Raw genomic sequence first — 6000 nt, 5'->3', positions numbered from 1 at the left:
CGAGTGGAGCAGGAGCTGGCCTTGCCCTGTGCTCCAAATTTGGGGAAGCTAGTGATGCTGCTGGCTCTGGGGGTCATGCTTGGGATTTTTAGCCAAAACACCGAGGATGGAACAGAGGGCCTCCAGAGTGAAAAACCTGAACTACTACAACGTGCATTAAAGGCCAGGCTCTATAGCTAGACTCGCAGCCCCTGCTAATCAGGCACAGAAGTAGACCTGTAACACATGCACAGCAACGGGGAACTAGAATTGGGCAGAAAGCTTTCAACCCTCACTCCCACTGCTGCATGTGGGTTTGCTGTGTGTAGCATCCGCTCCAAAATTTACCTGTCGCACAGTACATTGAAAGACTAAAGAGTGCACGCACGTACTCCACTGATGAGTTTGGTAGAATTTACATCTGTTGCAAATTAATACCGAGTTCAGCTGGGAATGGTGACACTTCAGTCTTCCTTGGCATCTCTTAGATTGCCACTGCCACACATGGCCAGACACTATTACAGGGTTCTTGGAACCATATTTTATGGCATGATTCATTTTTTAAAATGTGCATTTCTTGTAGGAGTCACCAGTGTTATTGTCTCTCTCCAAATGGACATATACAGTAATCATTTACTAACCAATACCACAGTATGTTTGAGATACCAACGTATTTTTCCTGTATTCTGCATATGAATTAACAGTGGTATCTGGTTTTGACATTAGAGCTAATTTCTCATTCATCTAGATTCGTATACTTTCAGTGTATGAATTATCAAAGTTTAACAAAGTCTAACGTTTCTTTTGTTGTTTCCTGTGTCAAGCTACTACTTTTTGGTGTGTGCTCCCAGCTACTCTATTACACCATAACTGTTAAAAACAACAAACAACAACAACAACCCTGTTATTGCTTTGACTAGTTATCATAATATTAGATAGTTCTATAGTCAAACCAACAAGGAACAATTGGCATTTGCCATAGGATATATTTTTTTATCCAAGGTTCAGAATGCATGCTAAGGGAAAACTATAGATCATTTCACATGGACTAGTAGCTCAACTCTGTGGCAGAGAAAGCAGTTGTGTCTGATATCAGAAGGAACAGAGCCTCGTCTTCCATTAAGGGGACATAACATTTTCTCAGAGATCTATTTACCTTACTCCAGCACAGTCATCTCCTGTCTCAGAACAGTAAAAACAAGGCTGCTGAATGACTTCGGCAGGTTTCCTAAGGTGATGACAATTCTCGGTAGCCATTCTAACATTACAAAGTGATAACGATACAGCCACCAGAATAGAAATGAGAAGAAAAATTAAGCAACCATACAAATTTTAGGTAACCTTTCAGCAACTGGACACAGTCTCATATTAGCTAACACGACGTAGTACCTCATTAATTCACACGAAAGACTCAGCGACCCACTGAGCACGGGATTTAACACAATTCTGATTTCAGGCGCGTAGTATCGGTTCAGCTTCACTTGCAACCTCAGCATCATTCAGCCCTACAGCTGAAGGGAAGCAATTAGCTTAGCCATGATGCTCATTGCCTGCCTCATTGGAATTAAAACATACAAATGAGCAGGTTGCCACGGCTGATAGCATTAACAAGTCGTTTTTTTCTTTAATTTAAGGGTGTTAGAATGACAGCCCTGGTGACTGACGTCTGGGTGGTAGCAGCAGGGATGCCATAAAGAGGTGCGGGGAGGGGGCAGAGAGGGGTCAAGCTCCCCTTTGCTTCTGACATGTTTGATAACATTTTGACCCCCAGATGGGAGTGCTGCTGTGACCCCAGCGGTAGCCCAGAGCCATGCCTGTGGGTCTCCTCCTCCTGCCCATAGAGACTGGCAGTGGCAGAGATACTCAGGCTGTTATTGCTGCTGGCCAGCAGGGGTGCTGCTGCCTCTGTAGGGCTACCCGCATGCTGCCCGGGGTGGGAGGGGATGCTGAGGATTCCGAGCTGGCTCGGAGGGTGCCGGGGAGAGGGAGGATACTGAGGAGCTGGCTTTGGGGGTGCTGCTTGCAGGGAGGCAGCAATGGTGGCCTGGGGAATGGTGTAGCCACTGCCAGGCCCTTTTCACTACACAGCCTGTGCAGGTCCCATCCCAGGAACCCAGACTCTGCCACCATCTCCTAGTAATGCCTGAGGCTGTGCGGGGAAGGCCTGGGGCGGGCTGGCTAGCTCAGTCCCAGGTGTCTGACCAGAGCAAAGAGCCAGTCTGGGCACCAACAGTATTAACATGGAATGGGGTGATGGCACAGACAAGCACCAACCCCACCCAGCAATTCAACTGCCTGGCTCTGGGTGAGATCCAGTAAGGTCTATCCCTCCCTTCCTCTTTCACTTACCTGACTCCAGCTCCTCATCCCTCCCCGGGGCATCTACCCCAATCTTTCCCTCCATGCCTATACTACTTGGTAACATTGCAGGAAACGTTTGGTAATTTTTTTAGACTTCACCACCCCCATCCTGAGACCCCAAGTGGTGTCCCCAAGTAGCAGTATGCCTCAATCACAAAGTGAGAGGAGTACCTACTCCATGCTCATCCACTCCTTGAGTTCTCTGCCAAGACCTCCAAAAAGGCTGCCAATCAGTGCTAACCGTGGCGTAATTTCTTGTTATGTGGTTTATCATTGGCTTGAGAAACCATGTTTATTTCAAATTGACCACTCAACAGCTATCAGATAGTATCAACTTTCAATCACTACTAACTTGGGGTAGATTCAAACTGGTGACCTAGAGGTGAAAGACTCTAAATCTTATATTCACCGGCGCCATCCAATCCCGGTGAATAATGCCCCATGTTTATTTGAAATCGGCACTTAATATTGAATTGTGCTGCTCTGTCAACATGGGTGCTGGTTTTTCTATAAATAACAAAAACAAAACAAATAACAAAAAAGAGCATTACTTAATCTTTGTCTGAGTCATTTCTGAAAAGCTCCCCATGGTGCTTCTCAGGTAATCTCTTTGAATTATGAATCATAGAGAGAACTCAACCTCTGAAATGCCATCATGACAAGAGATTCAAGAGAAGAGGCTATTGTCCCCTATTTATAGCTTCGGGCTGTAGGGCAATTTGACAAAAGGGAAATGAATGGTCACGTAGAAGTTTCTCTGCCTCCGCTGTTGTTTTTGTTGAAAGAAGGTTTGAGCACCCTGTTTCTGCTTCTTGCTTGCAGTTACTACCACACAACACACACATTGTTCAATACTAAACCCCTAGTGCACAGCTTTATATACCTTTGATGTAAATGTGTATGAGCCATAGGCTTGTTTTCTATTTTTCATAATGTTCTGAAACTGGGCTAAAATTTTCCAAGTTTGCTGCCTGAAAGGAAACTGGTTCTCAAGTTTTAAGCAAAAAAAAAGGTCCTGTGTTTGAATATGACAATACGAGAAATACACATTCCCAATTATAAAATAGATGATCAACATCTCCGTCTGAATAGCTGTACTGCCAAAGTGGCTGTGGGTAGGAAGTGGAAACGGCATGAAAATTGCCCTATTGCTCTCAGTGTGGAGAAATGTCTTTGCATGTTCCAGTGAAAATAGATTTTGATTTAACTAAAAAGCACCACTAGCTCTGCTTTAGCTAAGGGGGCCTACCCATGTTTTCCTTATCATTCCCACTTACAGAAGTTTATCACTTGACTGTCATATCATAGGGCAAGCTCTCTCTTCAGGAAGGGTTCAAGCCCCAGCTCTGACCTATACTTTGCTTCCTCCTGGTCAAGGGAATTGTAGGGCTTTTAGCCCCTGGAGCAAACATATGATTGCAGGCCATAACAAAGCCTGCTGAGAAAGCAGGCAGGACAACAAGAAGAGGCCACTTCTGCTCAGAAAAAAAATCTGGGAAAGAAGATTCTACCGAGCAAGCTACTGCCAAATGAGCACAGTCTGGACAAGACCAGCATTAGTTCCTGGTAAAGGAAGAGCTATGTCGCTTAGCTCTCCCCATTAGCATGTGTGGCTGTGTCTGTTTCCCACCAGTGTTTCAGTTTTTGGCTTTTGCTGTTGATTCAATGTTTCCAGCCAAAGCAAGAGTCCTCCTCTTTCAGGGTAACAAAAGATTCAAAAGTAAACCCCACAGATTCTCCACCTTCCCTGGCCAATGTCCCAGTCTTGATGAAAGCCCTTCCCTTTGCTTGCAAGGGTTTCCAAAGTTTCTTTTGCCCTTTCTGCAAGGGGTCAGTGGTTTTTCATTCTGTCTGGTCTAAATCTCCTATGCACTTCTACTCTTAAGCAGCAGGCGTTTCCAAGGGCAGGGGTCTCCACGCCATCCTTAGCTGACCATAGGGGCTGGGCCTATACTCAACTACAAAGCAGCTGACCATTCTCATCCTAAAACCAATCAACTTCACTGTTTCTCAGTATTCTTTCTGCATATGCCTGTCTTTTCTAAGCCTTCCCCATGTCCTTTCCAGGCTTCTTTAGCACAGCCCTTGCAGGCTTACATTTAGAGCCCCTTAGCACAGTCCTCCCATGCTCCTTCCCTGGTTCTCTTTCTGCAGGTAACCACTGTTGATCTTGTGCAGACCCTGGTCACCCTCAAGCTCAGCTCCTCTCTTCCCTCCCTCTCAGCTACTGTCTTTCCTTTAGTCACTTTCCAAGAGAGCTTTTTTTGTATACCTTCTCCTTTCCCAGCAAGCCTTGTTAGCCTGCAATCACATGCTTGCGCTGGGGACTATAAGCCCCAGAATTCCCTTGGCTTGGAAGCAAGCAAGTCATAGATCAGAGCCAGCACTGAAACTCTCTTAAAGCATCATCTCACTCAGTGAAATTGATCAAAAAACGTTACCAATCTATAGACTTAGCCCACAAGCCTCAATCTCTGGATCAAAAATATTTTCCCCCCACTCAATTTGCTTTAAAGGGGGTCTATCATTTTTATGTTATTCAATCGGTATCAAAACGAGACATTTTCTGATTTTAAACATTTTTTTTTACACCAATATATCTTTCAACATCCTTAACTCATGCTGTGGGCCTATTTGCATTCCAGCTTTGAAAAATGGGCACTCATTGTTGATTTCGATCTTTCTGAAATACACTATGACACAAATCTGGGAAGGGTGGTACATTTAGTGTCTACTCCTGTTTCAGAACCTAAGAGTCAAGGAAATTTTAATACTTGCTAGCATATCAGAGCCCTAGGTGTAATACCCACGTGTCTATCAAACACAGATACAGAGTAAGCATAAAATATGAGTAATAACCATGTAGCTTTAATAATGGCTTTGTAAAATGCAGAATAAGTTAAACAATGGATTAATTCTAGAGGTGCGGGTGGCCTATTTTTCATCTCAGTGTTCAGAATGGTTATACCCTTGCATTTCACTTTCTTTTGACATGGACACAGGTGACTCAGTCAGCCTCCAAATTAGATTTCTTCCTAGAGTATTACAATAAAATATTTCCTATATACATAGTGTAGCAGTGCTTCTATCAACCAAATCCAGGGAAGAAAAGACATGAGTGAAGGAAGCAGTGAGCGAATAAAAGATGTCAAGAAAAGGGAGAAGAGAAGTTTTTGACTGAACATTGCTTTGAGCAGTTGCAACGTTCTAGCAAGTCAATGCCAAATTTGCAAATCCAGTGAGAATATCCAGTCTCAGTGCATGTATTTCATATCAAGTTAGTTTGCAAAAATCATCATCATTTGATTGTGGCCATTGAAGTCAATGTGAGTTTTGCCATTGATTTCAATGGACGCAAGATCGTACCTCTGGGATCTGTGTGTTCACTATTTGAAGATATTCCCATTTATTCTTTGTTCTACTTTAGCATACACCAGTGTATTATTTCCTTGGTGACAACAAAGAAGATACTGAAGGTTTGAGAAATATTGTTGTCCATTACTTTTTCATCAAACATATTATCTTCCCTTCATGTCATCTTCCAGTTGCTGCAAGCTTTTCCCTTTCCCTTCAGATCATTGTATTCTTTCAGTGCCCCAAAATCCCAACACAGTGTTAAATTATCAAAAACTATCAATAGAAAAACAAACTAACTCATAA

The sequence above is a fragment of the Emydura macquarii genome, unplaced genomic scaffold (assembly GCF_026122565.2).
Source record: "Emydura macquarii macquarii isolate MOO-44397 ecotype Brisbane River unplaced genomic scaffold, CSIRO-AGI_Emac_v2 contig_2422, whole genome shotgun sequence".
NCBI classification, from domain to species: domain Eukaryota; kingdom Metazoa; phylum Chordata; order Testudines; family Chelidae; genus Emydura; species Emydura macquarii.
This window is presented reverse-complemented; position numbering follows the sequence as displayed.